Below are 19,104 nucleotides of genomic sequence, written 5' to 3'. Positions count from 1 at the left end.
AAAATACCAAATTGATCTACATATTGAATTGCCTTAAGAAGTGGTCAACTTAAAAGTCGGTCGCCTTAAAAGGCTGGTCAGCCTAGTAGTACAGAACATCAGTTACCTACTGACTTAACAGAGGAGAGTTAGGATTCTTCCAGCTAAGCAAGATAAGTCTACGTCCCAATAGTGAAGTAAAGGCCATCACAGTTTGTTTGTCCTTCTCCTCTTTAAGCCCCTCTGTGAGCCCACCACACAGAGCTGTTAGTGGATTAGAAGGGATTGTGACCCCAAGACTATCTGATAGGCATTTAAAAATCTTCAACCCGAATGAAGTTAATTTGGTGCAGGCCCAGAACATGTAGCCCAATGAGGATGGAGCTCGATTGCAATGTTGGAAGGCTGGCTCTTGCTCTGGAAAGATCTTGGACAATTTTAAACGAGACAGATGTGCTCGATAAAAGGTTTTAAGATGAATAATTGAATGTTTTGTACATATGGAGCTTAGAAGTTGCAAATTTTTAATAGGATTTTTGGGCATGCCTGAGAAAAAAAAGACTCATTTTCTGAGGGTGAAGGGATAACAACTGTTTTTGACATCAATTCTCTGATTTTAGAGGCATTTTTGAGGTGACAGAATATTAATCTAATTATATTTTTAACATGAGTACTAAAACTGAAATCTGCATAGAAGAACACCAAGATTTCTGACTTGGTTTTTAGTTTTTAACGCCTTGATGCCGAGGTAGGAAGCAACTCTACATATTTCCTGTTTATTTCCAAAGACTATGATTTCTGTTTTATCTCCATTTAGTTGAAGGAAGTGTTGCTGCATCCAGACGTTAATTTGTTGTTGGCTTTGAGACAACATATCTGAAGTCATTAGGAGAAATGCTCAAGTAAATCTGTATAACTGTGGTGTGCAAGTCAAATAAAATTAGGACTGAGTGGAAGCGGGTAAAAGTTGATGTCACTTTGTCGTTCTCAGAATCGGAAGGCTCCATCCACCCAGCCATCCATTATCCAACCCGCTATATCCTAAATACAGGGTCACAGGGGTCTGCTGGAGCCAACACGGGGCAAGGCAGGCAACAAACCCCAGGCAGGGCACCAGCCCACCCATCTTTTTCCATAAATGTTCATTCTCCCTTTGAAGTTCTTCGTTTAACTAGAACAAACGTGTAGTCATATTGACAGATTGCGCAAGCCATCTCAGAAGTAAAGGCCCTCATATCGCAGTTCCCAGTTTGTGAGCTACAGAATATCTGATTGGTGTGATACTGCTAGTGTTGAATACCAATGGATATGATTGGTGATTCTGTATCCCTTGAAAGATGTCCATTATAAAGTGCTCTTTCTACAATGACTTGCATAAGGAGAAAAGAGCCATATCATCTATCTATCTATCTATCTATCTATCTATCTATCTATCTATCTATCTATCTATCTATCTATCTATCTATCTATCTATCTATCATATAGCACCTTTCACATCTATCTATCTATCTATCTATCATATAGCACCTTTCACATCTATCTATCTATCTATCTATCTATCTATCTATCTATCTATCATATAGTGCCTTTCATATCTATCTATCTATCTATCTATCCTTCCGACTATACTGAAATCAATATCTATCTATCTATCTATCTATTATATAGCACCTTTCCCATCTATCTATCTATCTATCTATCTATTATATAGTGCCTTTCATATCTATCTATCTATCTATTACATAGTGCCTTCTATCTATCTATCTATCTATCTATCTATCTATCTCTCTCTCTGTCCGTTTGCCTCTTGATTGGTGTAGTCTGGGGTGGGCGTGTCTGTGTTTTTCGTCGTCGACGGCGGTGTGTGTTGTGAGTATCTCTCTCTTTCTTTTTTGTTTGTTTGTTTTAGTTTTACGAATACTTTTTCAGTTTTTAAAGAGGACGCGATAGCTGCTTTGCCTCTATGGCGGCGTCTAAAGTGGTACGAGATGGTTTATCTCCAGATAGTTTTTCAGGTCTTTCCAGAAGGCACGCCGTAAGGTTGCTTGTTGATCCGGCGGTCTCGGTGGAGGCCTGCGTTATGGAGGTCAGTAGGGTGGTGGGGTGTAAGAATGTACGGTCAGCCTCCCGTATGAATAAAGCTGTAGTAATTTTTGTGGACGATGAAGCGCTGGTGCCCCGACTGGTCGAGCAGGGTGTTGTGCTTAATGGCGCGCTGATCTCCGTGTTGCCGCTGTCGACTCCTGCTCGTAAGGTTATCATTTCCAATGTACCTCCTTTCTTGAGTAATGAAATCTTGCAGCGCGAACTGCGCAGATATGGTGAAGTGATGTCTGCCATTACTATGATTCCACTGGGCTGCAGATCCCCTGATTTAAAGCATGTCGTGTCTTTTCGGCGACAGCTTTATATGATTTTAAAAAACGCAAATGATGAACTTAACGTGGCCTTAAAGTTCCGAGTGGAGGGTGTGGATTACGTGGTGTTTGTGAGTTCAGAATCAATGAAATGTTTCAGTTGTGGTAGAGCAGGCCATAAAGCGATTGACTGCAAAAGAGAGAATGTTTATTTAAGTGATGAAGAAAGTAGAGAGAGTGAGCCAGAGTCTGAAGAGGAGGAGGAGGAGGAGTTTGAAGACGGTGAGCTGACTGATAGTGAAAGTGAATTAGATGAGAAGGAAACCGAGGAGCAACTGGAGCCTGCTGACAAAGGTGATGCTGCAATAGACACTAAAAAAGAGCAAGACAAAAATAACAAAGGTGTGCTGGCTGAGGCTGGTGATACACCTGTAGATGAGCCCAGTGTCCCAGGTGAAGGAGCCTCCGTCCTTATAGAAGGGCGCACAGCTGAGACTGAGGAGGCCCTCGCTGGTCAGGCTGCAGAAGTCTGCAGTAATGAGAATGTTACCCTGCTTCAGGATGAAGGGGGCTGTAACGATACAACAAGAGATGATCCGTCTCCAAGTGGTGCAACACTGCCCACTAATAGTGAGACAAATGTAGTCATGCCTAATGTAGTTACTACTGAGGGCAATCTTGAGTTGGACCTGGGCACTGAACAAAATGCAAGCAGCAGTAGGAAGGAAGTCAAAGGTGTAAGGAGAACAGCAGTGAGTGAGGCAGACAAGATGGAGGTGAGTGTAAGGAGACCTCACAAATCACCACTAGGAAAAGAAAGGAAGCAGTGGAGTCCACCACAGGCGCAAAAAAGATTTTAATGTCAGACAATCGGTCCAAAAAACAAATGGTATCAGTTAAAAAGAAGGATATTGCAGATAGTGGTGAAGGTGTGGAGGGTGAAGAAGAGAATACCTCCGACATTTCTGATAACACCTTCTCAGTGTTTGGTTTGGAGCCTAAAGGGGGTTACAGCACTAAGAGCATCAGAAAGTTCTTGGAATATTTAGAGGGAAAGAGGGGTGTTCAAGTGCAGGATTATTTTCCAGACCTTGAACTCTTTTTGAGCTCAGCAAAAAATATAAAGCGCAATGCAGCTAATTTAGGGTTGGACCAAAAGGAGACCACCAGGTTAAAAAACGTAATGAGCAGAGTGCGCAAGATCCTTCAAAATAAGTCCTGATGGATACTGCAGTCATGAAAGTGAATCTCTTGGTCTTCTGGTGTGTTTTGTGTTTCTTTTGTGTTGTACCTATGGCTGAGTTACACGTGGGTACCCTAAATGTCAATGGCTGTCGAGATAATTTAAAGAGGACCTTGGTCTGTGATTTTTTAAAACAAAAGCACTTGGATGTGAGTTTTCTACAAGAGACCCACTCAGATCCACAGAGTCAGGCTGCCTGGGTGCAGGACTGGGGAGGGACGGGCTTTTTCAGTCATGGCACCAGTGTGAGGGGGTGGCTGTGCTGATTAGTAAGACCTCCTTGTTAAAAATCACAAAGGTGACTGAGGTTATGGCTGGCAGACTTTTAGTTGTGAAGGCAGAGGAGGGCCCCCACTCGTTGGTTTTTATTAATGTTTATGCCCCCAATAACGGCACTGCCAGGGTGGTTTTTTTTTAATTATTAAGGAAGGTTTTGGATGAATTTACAAATAATGAGATCGTCGTGCTGGGGGGGGATTTTAATTGTACAGAGGACTGGTTTATGGATAGAAATGGGGCCGAGCCGCACTTGGGGTCAGTTAAGAAACTCAAGGAAATCGCCGAGACCTATGACTTGGTCGATGTGTGGCGCTCTCACTTTCCAGCTGACAGACAGTTCACGTGGCTCAAAGGGAGCAGAGGGCACCTCTCGTTTGCTCGCTTAGATCGCTTTTACAGTTCAAAACGGCACCTCAATTTATTAACTAACACTCTCATCACTCCTGTCGCTTTTTCCGATCACTCTCTGGTTTCTGTTACTTTTCTCCTCCCATCTCCACAAAAATATAAATCTTACTGGCACTTCAACACAACTCTCCTTCAGGACAATCACTTTGTGGAATGTTTTAATTTCTTCTGGAAGCAGTGGAGTTCCACCAAACTGCAGTTCGAATCCCTGAGACAGTGGTGGGACGTGTCCAAGGTGCAGATTCGTCAGTTCTGTCAACAGTACACTGAACACGTCACCAAGGCCTGTATTTTAAAAATGAAGAAACTCGAGGAGGAGATCACCGAGATCCATCAGACTCTGCTAAATGGCTACTCTGAAGATCTGCTGAACAACCTGAGCACAAAGAAAACAACACTACGGGATTTATTGGAACTTCGAGCTCACGGAGCTTTAATACGTTCTCGATTTCAAAAACTTAACCACCTCGATGCACCTACAAAATTTTTCTTTGCTTTGGAAAAGAAGGAAGCCCAAGGAAAAGTTATTCATGTCCTCCAAAAAGACACTGGAGAAGAGCTGAGAGAGCCTGAGGACATCCGGGACTTTGCTGTGTCTTTTTACGAGACTTTGTTTTCAAAGAGCCGCTCAGTTTCTCTTCTTCAGCCACTTTGCTACAAGGACTGCCTCACATTTCTGATGATTTAGCTGAGTTTATGGACAATGACCTCACTTTTCAAGAACTCACAATTGCACTCGAGGGTCTAAATACTGGGAAGACGCCGGGAATTGACGGCTTACCGGTTGAATTTTATAAACATTTTTGCCGTTATTAGGTTTGGACTTCTTCGAGGTGGTACAGGACAGTTTGCAAGCAGGGGAGCTTCCGGTCAGCTGTCGCCGAGCTGTCGTCACGTTGCTACCTAAGAAAGGCAACCTCTGCCTTCTGAAGAACTGGCGGCCCGTGAGCTTACTCTGCTCAGATTATAAAATCATCTCGAAGGGATTAGCGACGAGGCTGAGAAAAGTGATGGGCAGCATCATCAACCCCTACCAGTCCTACTGCGTACCGGACAGACAAATCCACGACAATATATTTGTGCTGAGGGACATCATTTCTGCATCGAAAGCTTTCAATATCGATGTTGGCGTTCTGTCGTTAGATCAAGAAAAGGCTTTTGATCGGGTCGATCACAAATATTTATTTACAACTTTAAGAGCGTTTGGTTTTGGTTTACATTTTATAAGGTACATCAAACTGTTGTATTCCAACGTGTTTGGAGTACTTAAAAATCAATGGGGTGTTAAGCCGCCATTCGCTGTGACCAGGGGATTCGTCAGGGGTGTCCTTTGTCAGGGATGTTATATGCCATCTCCATTGAACCTTTTCTTAGGCAGCTTGATAAAACCTGCAGGGATTCACAATTCCGCTGTCTAAAAATTTAACGTTTAAATTTCTGGCCTATGCAGATGACGTCGTGGTGTTTGTGGATTCTGATGCAGACGTCTCCGCTGTATGTAAATGTTTAACACTTTTTGAAGGAGCATCTTCTGCTAAAGTTAACTGGGAGAAGGGGAATGCATATTTATCAGGGGACTGGGCACATCGTCCTCCACCAGTCTTGCCATCAGGGCTGGGCTGGAGTAGGAAAGCTTTCCGTTATCTCGGGGTTGTGCTGGGTGGTGAGGATACTGAAAAGGACAACTGGGAGGGCTTTTTACAACAGATTGACTTGAGGTTAAAGAAATGGCAGTGGATTGCACCTAAACTCTCTTTTAGAGGAAGAGTTCTCATTATTAACAATCTCGTGGCCTCCATGCTGTGGCACAGACTGAGGAGTGTTGACCCGCCAGCAGGACTTTTACACTCCATACAAAATTATTAGTTGACTTTTTTTGGAATGGCATGCACTGGCTCAAGAAAGGGCTCATCAGTTTACCGGTGGAGGAAGGAGGACAAGGGCTGATTGATGTCTGCTGTAAGGCCGCTAGTTTCAGGTTGATGGTCTTACAACGCCTGTTTTTTTCTTTGGAACCATTAATTTGGAAAAAACTGGCTCTTTCATTTTTCCATAAGATTGAAAATTTGAGTTTTGATGTGCAGTTATTGCTAATGGACTTGAGCAGGTTTGATCTCACTCCGTTACCCAAATTTTATAAGGGAGTTTTACATACTTGGAGTTCCTTTCTTCAGAGAGTGTCATCCAAATCACCTTCACTTTTCAATGAACCCCTCATTTTTAATTCTTTATTCACATGTCCACTACTTTTTAAAATTAGTTTTGTAAAGACTTTGATTAAAAGTGGAATTGTGGTTTGTTCTCAATTATTGGAGGAAGACAACAAGAGTTTTAAAGATTCAACTGTGTTGGCTTCAAGGATGGGCATACGATCAATAAGAACGGTCAATTATTTACTGTCCTTTATGGCAAAAGACCTCATTAGGCTTAGAGAAAATCAGGGGAACTCGACTTCAGTACATCCAAAGACGGAGGAGGAGGAGGAGGAGGAGGACTGTTTTTCTGATCTGGAGGTGGAACCTAAATTAGACATGAATGGTGTGAGGGAGGACTCGATTTTAAGGTTTGATAGACAAAAAAAATGTTTTTTTCGATCTTTAACTAAAAAAGATATGTATGTGTACTGCATTAAAGTTTTTCATTTTCCAAATCTAAAAAACACCATCATGACGCCCTGGACTGAAAAATTAAATGTAAAGGCGGAGGTCAGGCCAGCATGGAGAGAATTTTATAAACCACCTAATAATAAGAGAGCAGGCGATCTCCAATGGAGAATCGTACACGGGGTCATCGCTACTAATGTGTTTTTAAGTAAAATTCAAAGTGATGTGAGCGATAAATGTGCCTTCTGTGGGGAGAGAGAGACTGTATATCATTTATTCTTGTATTGTACGAGACTGCAAACTCTGTTTATGTACTTTCAAAAAATATGTGAAAAATTTAATGTTTCTTTTGATGATCAGAAATTTATTTGGGGCATGAAATACAACAAAAAATCAAAATCAAAACTTCAACTTTTAAATTATTTATTTGGGCAGGCAAAATTATCCATTTTAAAAAGCCGTAATAATAAACAGAGTAGTTTGTTACCAGATGATGTACTGTTTATTTTCAAATTTTATGTAATTTCAAGAATTAGGCTGGAATTTACTTATTATAAAACAATGTGTAATATTGAAGAATTTGAAAAAGTGTGGGGAGTGAAGGGGGTGCTGTGCTCTATTGAGGAGGGGCAACTAAAAGTTAATTTGGAATAACAAAGAAGAATAGCGGGTGAGCGATTGTTATGTTAAACATTAGAAGGATTGGACAGAGTACTGAATACTAAATACAGACTTGTGGACTTAACTTAATGTGTGGGGACCGGGGAGTAGTGGAGGAGTAAAAAAAAATAATAACTGGGAATGAAAAGTATTGGTAGGCATCAACAATATGTTTTAATGTGCGGAGTAGGAGGAGTGTAAAGAGGGAAGTAGTGGTGGTTGGCTGATATATAACTTTTTGTTTTATCTTGAATATTGGGATTGTTTGTCTTATGACTGTATATATTGTTAATGTTCAAAATAAAGGTCTTTTTAAAAAATTTAAAAAAAATTATCTATCTATCTATCTATCTATCTATTATATAGTGCCTTTCATATCTATCTATCTATCTATCTATCTATCTATCTATCTATCTATCTATCTATCTGAAGTTTAGCCTGCGCCACCACCACCTACTCAAAGCTTCATGATGCTCCAACAATGATGGACGGATTAAAAGGCAGAAGTCTACGTGACCATCATCATCATCAAGCCCTTCCATGAGAATCCTAAATCCAAAGAGGACTGTTTCATTTATGTTGGGTAGAATGCCCAGAGGGGACTGTGCGGTCTTATGGCCTGGAATCCCTACAGATTTTATTTTTTCTCCAGCCGTCTGGAGTTTTTTTGTTTTTTCTGTCCCCCCTGGCCATTGAACCTTACTCTTATTCGATGTTAATTAATGTTGATTTATTTTGTTTTATAATTGTGTCTTTCATTTTTCTATTCTTTAATATGTAAAGCACTTTGAGCTACTGTTTGTATGAAAATGTGCTATAGAAATAAATGTTGTTGTTGTTGTTGTTATCTATCTATCTATCTATCTATCTATCTATCTATCTATCTATCTATCTATCTATCATATTTAAAAAATTCAATCAGTAACAGAACGGGACGGGATGTCTGGAAACTCTCTTAATATCACATAGACACAGTGCAGTGAAATTCTGCCTTGTATGTGCTAATGAACGCTGCATAAAATGATTAGTCAGGGAAGTGCATTTAGGGTTGAAGGCAGGAAGGACTTCTTTACACAATGAGTTGTGAGAATCTGAAACAAACTACCGAGACATGGAGTTGAAGCAGCAACCTTAATAACCGTTAAGAAGAATTTGCAGGAGACACTGGAGCAGCTTAGCTATTAGCTAAACAAGCGAGCTCGATGGACTGAATGATCTCCTTTCGTTTTTCAGATTTACTGTGTTCTTATGTTCTTATGAAAACCTGGTGAGTTTGTCTATAAAACTTTGACACGTACTTTTCAGAAAACACAGCACACGGCGGAAATGTCTACAAATTGGAGGCTAAAAACATTTCTTCTGAGGCCTGGGGTTAGAATTAGGTCACCTTCCCACTTACATATCGTGAAAGATGACTAAAGAAGATTGGCGTCAGAAAGAGCATCTGGGTGTAAAAATTCTGCCTTTAAAGGAAGCAGCCAGGCGATGTGCGTGAACCCGAAAAATGCAAACAGACGAAATTTCAAGATAAAAATGTTTTTCCATTACATAAAAGGTGATCGAGTCACATTAAAGTAAGTAAAGGCCACGAAGTTTAACTTGAGTACATTAACGGAAGACATTATTAAGAAAAGGAATGAGCAAGACATGTCAAGAACTGGTGAACACTCAGCACAGGCTTAGATGGGGTTTGTATGCACCACAGCCTTTTCAGACAGCGATATGGAAATGCGAGTACAAGATCAGGAAAGCAAATAAAGGGGCTAAATGTCAAAATGGGGATAAACGGGAGTTTCAGTATGGCAGCACTAATGATTCATGCAAACTCTGGAAGGGTTTCATGTGTTCATGGATTACAAAGTTAGCCTGTCACATCCACACTTTCTGCCCCTGATGAACTCGTATGTCATATTATTGATCTTCATTTTAGGAACACATTCAGTAAGAACCCACGTAAGAGACTTGTGATCCCACTAAAAAGCGGGAATAAAAGGCAAAGGGTAAAGATGGGCGAATAATAGGCTCAAACACAGGAAGCAGATGGCTATCTTTAGAGAAACTTTATCAGAATTCAGTGATGGATGCCATATGCTCTGCCCTTCACCTCTCCCTGCCACATCTGGATAAAAAAGACACATATGGCAGGATGCTATTCATAGACTTTAACTCCACCTTCAACACAATCATCCCTTAAAAGCTGAGCAGGTTAGGCCTGAACACCGCCCACTGCAATTGGATCCTGAACTTCTTCGGCCCCAGTCAGTTCAGATGGGCATCACATCACACTGAGCACTGGAGTGCCGCAGGGTTGTGTGCTTAGTCCTCTGCTCTTCATTCTACTGACTCACGACTGCACAGCCACGCACAACACCAACTGCATCATCAAGTTTGCGGATGATACGCCGGTGCTGGGACTGAAAACAGCATACAGAGATGACTTGGAACGGCTGTCCACATGGTGTGAAGACGACAATCTATCTCTCAATGTCGACAAGACAAAAGAGATAATTATGGACTTGAGAAAATCACATCCTGCCCGCATCCCACTTAAAATCAACGGTTTAGATGTGGAGACTGTTAGGAGTACCAAGTTCCTCGGTGTGCACTTAACTGAGGAACTTACGTGGACACATAACATCTCATCAAGGAAGTCCAGCAGAGATTATACTTCCTGAGGTAACCTCATGTTCCACAGTGGCACCATGGAGAGTGTTCTGACCAGCTGCATCACTGTCTGGTATGGTAACTGCAACATATCTGACTGCAAGCGCCTGCAAAGGATAGTGAAGACAGCAGAGGACATTATTGGGGTGCCTCTCCCTTCACTACAGGACATATTTTACAAACACAGTGTCCGCCAGGTCTGCAGCATTTTTCTGGAACCCTTACACCCCTCACTTTTCACACTTCTGCCATCCAAGAGAAGATACCGCAGCATCAGAGCCAGATCTGCCAGGCTGCAGGAGAGTTTTTACCCCCAAGCTGTCAGACTCCTTAACACCAGGCTGCCCCCTGGGATTTCCCACACGGCCTCAACCACCTGAAAACAGAACTTTTATACATGCAGGCCACTGTCCTGTAAAGACAAGTGTGCAGGTAGAAAAGAACTGAAGATCTCATACTGACCTTGAAGGATTTGGACACTCTTGATATCCTTCTGCTGTGAAACATTCTGACCTGTCATTGTTTACGTGTCTTAAACAACTATTAATATACACTGATCATTTCTGTATTATCTAGATGTATTATTCATTTATTATATTACATACTATATTTATTGACTATATTTATGTATCTTGATTGCATAGTACCATACATGGCATCAATGCTCATATTGCTAACTACACGTTAATATTGCTGCTACTTCTTTGTCTTGTCTTTGCACAATGTCTTGTCTTGTTTGTGTTTTAATTTTAAATCTTAATTCTAATTTTAAATTTTAATTCTAATTTAAATTTTTTATTTGCACATCATGTTGTTACTCTGTGGACCCTGAGCTTCGCAATTTCGTCTATCTGTATACTTGTATGTGGTTGAGATGACAATAAAGTTCACTTTGTCTTGACTTTGACTTTGATGTTAATGACTTAGGGACCGGGACTTAAGCTGAACTTAAGCCAATTAGTGGTAGATGAGATAATTGAATTTATTTTTAAGTATTACATATAGGAAATAAAAATGTTAGATCTGGAGATTTGAAGCTTGAGAGTAGAACTTTTACATCACCGGTGACTGAGCATTGGACAGAGGACAGAAGCAATGAAGAATAAACCAATAGGATGCTAGATTATATAGCGCCCCCTGTGCAGTGTATAAGTCAATAGAGATTAAGTAAAAACTCACTAAAGAGGCATTTTGTTAAGTAAGGATACTGAACTTATTAAGACAATAAAATAAAACATATACTCTATACTCTCTCTCTTCCTGTCTCTCTTTCTTTCTATATATATATATATATATATATATATACATATATATATATATATATTATACATATGAATTTCTGCCTTTGAAATGCTTACAATAAAAACAACATTTTAAAGGTTTATATGGTTACAAACTACAGTAAAGTCTTATCTGCATTATGTGTTAATCATCATGCAACAGGTCACTGCATCCCGGCGCCATGATTAGCAGGCAGCACTCGCCAACCGCAATAAGAAGAAATTTCTTCTGAGCATCCTTCCATCCATCCATTGTCTAACCCATTATATCCGAATAGGATCACGGGGGTCCGCTGGAGCCAATCCCAGCCAACACAGGGCACAAGGCAGGAACCAATCCTGGGCAGGGTGCCAACCCACCGCATGTTTAGGTGTATTTGACTTATTTAACGGGAACATGTGGGAATCACAGTAAACAAGTTACAGAAATGCAAACTAAGACTTCAAATATATTAGCTGAAATATATTGGGTGCTCCATCTATATTTGTACTGTATGCGTTGCTTTATCATTTTTAAATTGTTACTAATTTACATTTTTACTCAAAGTACATTAACGACAGCAGTGAAAAAAAATTAAAGCCTTCAACAGGAAAGAAAGCGAAAAGTACAGACAGAGAAATAAACAAAAATATATTACTAGTGGCAATGGTAAAAACTGCTCTGCTGTTGATATTGAACATGTACTTGTCAAACCTTGTTTCATTACTTGTAATTACTTAATTCATATAATAACATTAAAACTACGAGTTATTATTGTACTGCATTTTTATGTGTAGTCAATTATATTCCCCAAAACTCAGTAATTGGAAAAAAAATAAGTCTACACCAGTCTTCAGTTGAGTTCAGTTTAATTTTTAATGCTCTTCACTAAGCGCGGCCACAGGGCGCTGGGACAGGATCACCCGTAAAAATACAAACAGAAACTTTACAAATTACTAAATACAGTACATACTGATTGCACATTTAAGAAGGCAATGTGAATTATATATTGAATATTTTGTGTATTTTCAAAAAAAAAGGTCAGCTTTATAGCCTTGAGGTTCAGCGTTACAGGCTAATGGTTCTGAAGTGTCAAACATTTAGAGACGCGTAAAAACATACAGAAATACATGAAAATACACATTTCGATGTCAGTTACATTATATTTTAATTTGTTGAGCAAGCAGAGAATATTATATTATATTATATTATATTATATTATATTATATTATATTATATTATATTATATTGGATATGTTACAATGGACAAGCTGGTTAAAAAGATGGATAGATAGATGTATAATATAATATAATATAATATAATATAATATAATATAATATAATATAATATAATATAATATATAATATCTCTTGTAGGATATTTATTTTTGTATTTTATTCTGGTTTATTGTCTCTTATTCTATTTCAGCATTTGTTTATTATATATTTATCTTTAGTGTTTCATTCAGATGCTATTTTATCCATTGTTGTATATGTCCTGTTGTTTTTTCTGAGTTTCAATGATGTCCATTGAGCATGAAAAACGTCACAATATAAAAATAAATAAATAAATAAATAAAATATGAATATGATTATTATTAGTAGTAGTATTATTATTATGGGATTTTACAATTGTAATGTTATTTTAATAAAATTTCATTTCATTGTTATGAGGTCAACTATAAATAACAATATAATATAATATAATACTGTATAATATAATATAATATAATATAATGTTTATAACAAAAAGTCACCATAACAGACAACATTACAGTATATATAAACAAATATATACTGTATAAAATAAAATTCACAAGCCAGTGTAATCCAGTTCCAGGCAGGAACCTACTCTAGACACTGTGGAAAGAAAAGATAGATAGATAGATAGATAGATAGATAGATAGATAAGGCACTATATAATAGATAGATAGATAGATAGATATGAAAGGTGCTATATAATAGATAGATAGATAGATAGATAGATGCTATGTGAATTTATCTGCAAAAGCTAACACTTGTACATGTAAACACACACAAGCGCAGTATCGTACTTACAACACTCAAACATTCATTTAAGCATATAAACATACACACATTTGCATGTGCACATAAATGTACATAAAGTAAACTTTGTTAATTAATAGTTATTAAACTACTATTATACTATAAGAGTATATTAAGAACTATATTTACTATGAACAAAAATGATGTTCTCGTTAGATTGCCTAACATGATTTTCTAACTCTGCAGAAGGCCCAGGAGGTGGTGGGCAGCCATTTGGCCGCAGTCACCAGACCTGTCAGTGACTTTGATTCTGTTTTTGTTTTCCTCCTCTCCTTTCTCAACTGCCCATATTTTAATTGTAAATTAAATGGACAGATGTTTCCACGATTTGTTTCTGATGCTCTGTGTTCCTGTGTGCTCAGGCTCATTTGTGTGTTTTTGTATGTTTTGGCTGTCTGGTTTAACAGTTAGAGCTGGAAACTTGTGAAAGTGCTCCAAGACTAAACTCTGTGATGGTTCACCATAACTAATCAAGCATTAAAAAAACATTTGTTTCCTGTTTTGCTAATATTTTACATTTTTTTTATAGAAATTATATTTTATTCAGTTTATAAAAAAATAAAAAATGGTTCACATAAATCTGATTTGACAACATCGAGCAAGCAATGCATTCCAGTACATTTCCAGCATATTGCACTAGAATTTCTTGTTTTGACTCAAGAGTCTTAACTTGAGTTTTCAGAAGAATGGGGAAACATTAAATAATTATTTTTAACAAGAACTATTTCTGGAGACAAAGATTTTCAAGACATGCCTGAGACCAATTACTTTAAAATATCCAAACTGATTTCACAGGCCTACGACTCATTTATGGTTTATTGCTGCCTGGAAAAATCCAGAAATCAGAGACTAAAATAATAGAAAGGTTTCATGTAATGACTCTGACGGTCTCTAATAAAATGAAGACCTAAAACAAGAACGAGCCACAAATACTGTGGAGAAACCTTTATCTGTGTACAAACATATTAGCCAAGTCAGAAGTTGTTTTCTTTCCGTTACTTCTCGTATGTATTTGAGGCGGTGGTCATATTTAATTATATCTTTATTTAATGAGGTGTAAAAAGTTTAAATTTCCTGCTTGGGACTAATAAAGTACTATCTATCTATCTATCTATCTATCTATTTTATAGTGCCTTATATATATATAAATAAATATATTCATTTAACACAAAACTTTGTGAAGCATTAATATCTGGGTGTGAGTTAGTGCATTTGTGCCCTGTCCCAGCGTTTTTCTTGCTTTATGCCCGATGATTGCTGGTGTAGCCCCCTGCATTCCCATGACCCTCTTCTGGATAACCAAATTCAGAAAATAAATTAATCACAGAAGAAAGAAGGTTGAATTTATGTATTGTTTTTAACTCACATTTAAAAAACTTTAGACTAATAGGATTGGCACCACAAACAACAATATGTTTCTGCTTTGTGCCCGATGCTTGCTGGCATAGGCTACTGTGAACCCACAACCCTTCCCTGGATAAGCAGATTAGGAAAATGGATTATTATTATTATTTTAACTATAACAGAGAAAAATTTATGAATTGATGAATGGATGAAAGATATTAAGGACAGCAAGTATTATTATTATTATTATTATTATTATTCATTTATTTATTTTAAGTATAACAGAGAAAATATATAAATAGATGAATGGATGGTAGATACTGAGGACAGCAATTTTATTATTATTATTATTATTATTACCCAGCAATTGTTTCTTCCTTGTACCCAGAGCTTACTGGGATAGACTCCAGCTGCCCCACTCAGGATAAGCTGGATTGTAAAACAGACAGGTGGAATGATGGACACTTATATATATATATATATATATATATATATATATATATATATATATATATATATATATATATATATATATAGACAGAACACATTTATTTATTGTACAGATGTATAAAAGATACTTAGGCACATAGATATTACTGTGCATGAAACAGAAATATAGGAAAGATCTACATATTAAAGGATATTTTAATATTCATATGTGCTTCATTTTAAAAATGCTATTTAAAACAGGTAGAAAAATAAACCCGTAAGGCAGAACCATACAAAAATAGATATTTGTATATAAAACATATATGTAAACAGATTTATAATGTATAGCATACCATTCTGAACTCTGAATAATCAAGTTTAAGCTGAAGCCTGTTTCTAGGTACAGTAGACAGGAAAGGCACTATAAAATAAATAAATAGACCTTCAACTGTGCAATGATTAATTGACCAGTTTACAAATGAATGTGTGAATATGTTTTAGTTGAATTTGTTGCTCTATTCAGTGTGATAAAGCCTTACTATAACACTAATGCTTGCCCCATTTTCATTTAGCTTCTACCAGATAGGGTCTTCTCCACCCCGTTGTGTTGTATTTCTAGTAAGTCATTATTAATGTGCACAAAAAACTAGTCTTTCTTCTTCATGCTGTGTACAAGGCAGCCTGTGCCTCTGCCCAATGAGACCGTTTACTCGCACTTTAGTTTACCACAAGGAAAAAGTTAGAGAGAACTGTTGAAGTCAACTTACTTGGTGAGTTTGGTGCAGTCTGAAGTTTAAAAGCTGCCAGTGATAAGGAAATCCATGTTGTCTGTGGACTAGTAATCCAGTGCAGTTCCCAAGTGACCAGGCTGTATCAGTGGTCTCGGTCACCACCCTAGCCCTTGTGACTCGCTCTGTCTGTCTGTCTGTCTGTCTGTCTGTCTCTCTCTCTCTCTCTCTCTCTCGCTCTCTCTCTCTATCTTCCTATCGCTTGCTCTCTCTCTCTCTCTCTCTCTCTCTCTCTCTTTCTCTCATACAAGGCTTATTACATCAGTCGCCTATCATCAGGAAGTCAGATGCCTCATGAGGTTCAACAGAGTGCATCCAAGAGCAGGCAGATGCAAATTCCTCACTCTAGCACCTAGACCCGCCATTGACTTGCACATAGCTTTGCTGTTTGATTGTATTTTTAGATTTTTTTTCTGGTTAATTTCCCTTTTTTCAGAATTTGGTAATTGCAATAGTATGAAACCATTTCTGGAGCAAACACTTCTCTTCTTTTCCTATATAGAAAATGAAATCATCTGACACTTTCTTTGAACTGTTGTCCTGTCTCTTTAAAGCCTTCAAATATGAAACTGCATTTAGCGTGCCCTACAGATTTAATCAATGAGTTAAGGTTCAGGCAGGCCATTACAGTAAAGGCTGAGGCAAGAACTCTCTGCCTAACCCAGGGGTCCTCAGGGCTGTGCGGTGCAGATACACCAGTGGCCACTAGAGGCAGTACCAGGCACTGATCTGTGTAATGAAAATGGGTCACCCTGACCCCACAAATCATTTCTGAACTTTCTCTGAAGTGAACCAAAGAAGGGTGGAATTTCTAAAAAGTCCTTGGTGCCTGAAAAAAGGATCCTGTGGTGGGAAAGGACTTAATGGAGCAACAGTAAATAGGTTGGTGCATGCATCCCATAATTATCTGAGATTGGATAGACTTTGGACTCCATGATAGCACAGTGGTAGAGTGATTGCCTTGCAGTAGGGTTATTGTGTTTTGCGATCCCCGTGTTGACTTTACATGATCTTCCCGTGTCCATGTAGGTTTCTTCGGGGAGCTCCAAAGACATGTAAGTTAGGTGAATTGGTAAAGTAACCCATGTGTGTGTGCGTGTGTGTGTGCGTGTGTGTGTGTGTGTGCGTGTGTGTGTGCGTGCGTGGGTGAGTGTGTGTGTATGCGTTGTGTTTTGGCCCTGCAATAGACCCTGCGCAGAGAGTATTCCTGCCTAATGATTGCTGGGATAGACCCTGCCCTAGATAAGTGGGTTAAAGAAATAGATGGATGGATGGATGGATGGATGGATGAAAGGATGGATGGATGGACAGATAGGCAGATGGATAGAAGGATGGATGGATGGATAGATGGATAGAAGGATGGATGGATGGATGGATAGATAGAAGGATGGATGGATGGATAGATAGAAGGATGGACAGATAGGCAGATGGATAATCATCATTTTCATGTTGGTTGCAAATCTTGGCAAGATTTAATAGCTTTCATAAATTTCCTTCTGACTTTAAGACTTTGACTTTTGGTCGAATTGGGGAGGAGAGCCATGACATGCCGGTCGGGATGAGAGGTGAGGAAGACATGGCAAGAACTGTGAAAGAGAGTGTTACATAAAGGACAAGAGAAGATGCAAATAAGGGTTGAAAAGCACAGAAACATAAAAAGCAAACCAAAGGTCCTCTGCTATTCTTCGCGGCAGATCCTCTCAAGCTCTGTCAGCGAACTGGCAGATAAACTGTTGGAGCAAAACGAGATGATGTACTGTGCATAATAAAAAAAAACATGGCAATGAAACAGAAGCCCCATATGAGAGACAGTAATGACCATGAGGGCCAAAACCAAACGTCCACACGAGAAAAGAGCGTAGTGATAAACGCTGAATTCTTTAGAGTTTTGGTATCCACTGATTGGATAAGGTAAGCCATCCTTTTCTCTCCTTGTGTTGTGGGTCACACCCTTAGAAGCCACACCCCTAGCAACGCTGGACCTAACGATGGAAAGAAATAATAGCAGAATACCTGCTCATACCAAATCATGACAGTTGAATGGAGCCTGTCGGTGGACAGCCAAATTTTCAGGCCTCTCCAGAGATGTTCTGTAGGGATCCTGGGCTGGAGCTCTCAATGACATTCAGAGCTGAACCAAAAGCTCTCGTGTGATGTCTTCGCTTTGTGCTTAGGTTCATTGTGTTGCTGGAAGGTGACCCTTTGGCCAGCTCTGAGGTCCCAAATGCTCTGAACTTTGTTTCACTCAGGATTCCCTTAACCATATCTAGTCTCACCTCACAGTCCTTACTGCCTTACTGACGTTGCCACCGCCAGTCTTCGCTGTTGGACTGGTTTACATTGTGGTCTATGACCAGCCATTCATTCCGGTCAATACCTCCAGGCAGCCAGACGGAGCCATCCCTGCTACATGGAGATGCCCCGAATTCCAACAGGGCATCACAGATTATGGAGTTTTCCAGTACAGCCAGGGGACGCTGCAGGGAGGCACAGAGACTGGTATTTTCTCTACAGCCCGGAAGTACGTCCCAGTCACATGGACGGAGGAAAAGACGTGCTTCCGGATTGAAGAAGAGGAGTTTTTTTTACCTGACCCGGGTCATGGACTATACTGTAAAAGACTGTGAGAGATCCCAGACGGGCGAGCTGAGTCGGGTGGCAGGGTGACAACGCGTCTGGGAGAGTGGAGGATTTATTGTGTATTGGTTATTATTTGTTATTGTATGAGTATAGTGGAATGGAGGGTGCTTTGTGCACATTATAGTTCAAATAAATTGAATTATTGGCCTTTATCTGGTGTCTGGCGTCTGGCCTGAGGGTTCTAGGAGATGACAGCGCCCCCTATCTGTCACAACATACAGTGGGTATAGAAAAGAATCCCCCCTTTTGAAATATTCCCATTTTTTTTTGCTTTACAGCCTTAAATGAAGACTCACACAAATTTCTTCCCAGCTTTACCTACTCAATGCAGCCGATAACATCGAAGTGAAAGATATCACAGCTACAGTTCAGAAAAATGATAA

General features: G+C 39.1%; 1 protein-coding gene across 2 annotated transcripts in view; it reads right to left on the bottom strand.

Moving 5' to 3' along the window:
* Nucleotides 1–16,219, bottom strand: part of blk (BLK proto-oncogene, Src family tyrosine kinase) — a 222,550-nt gene extending 206,331 nt beyond the window's left edge. For both annotated transcript variants that reach the window (XM_039749471.1, XM_039749472.1), the window contains exon 1: nucleotides 16,061–16,219. The gene's annotated coding sequence lies outside the window, so the exon portion shown is untranslated. The remainder of the gene's footprint in view (nucleotides 1–16,060) is intronic.
* Nucleotides 16,220–19,104: the final 2,885 nt, after the last annotated feature.

The sequence above is a fragment of the Polypterus senegalus genome, chromosome 3 (assembly GCF_016835505.1).
Source record: "Polypterus senegalus isolate Bchr_013 chromosome 3, ASM1683550v1, whole genome shotgun sequence".
NCBI classification, from domain to species: domain Eukaryota; kingdom Metazoa; phylum Chordata; class Cladistia; order Polypteriformes; family Polypteridae; genus Polypterus; species Polypterus senegalus.
Note: the sequence above shows the minus strand (reverse complement) of the source record. Positions and strands in the feature narration are given on the sequence as shown.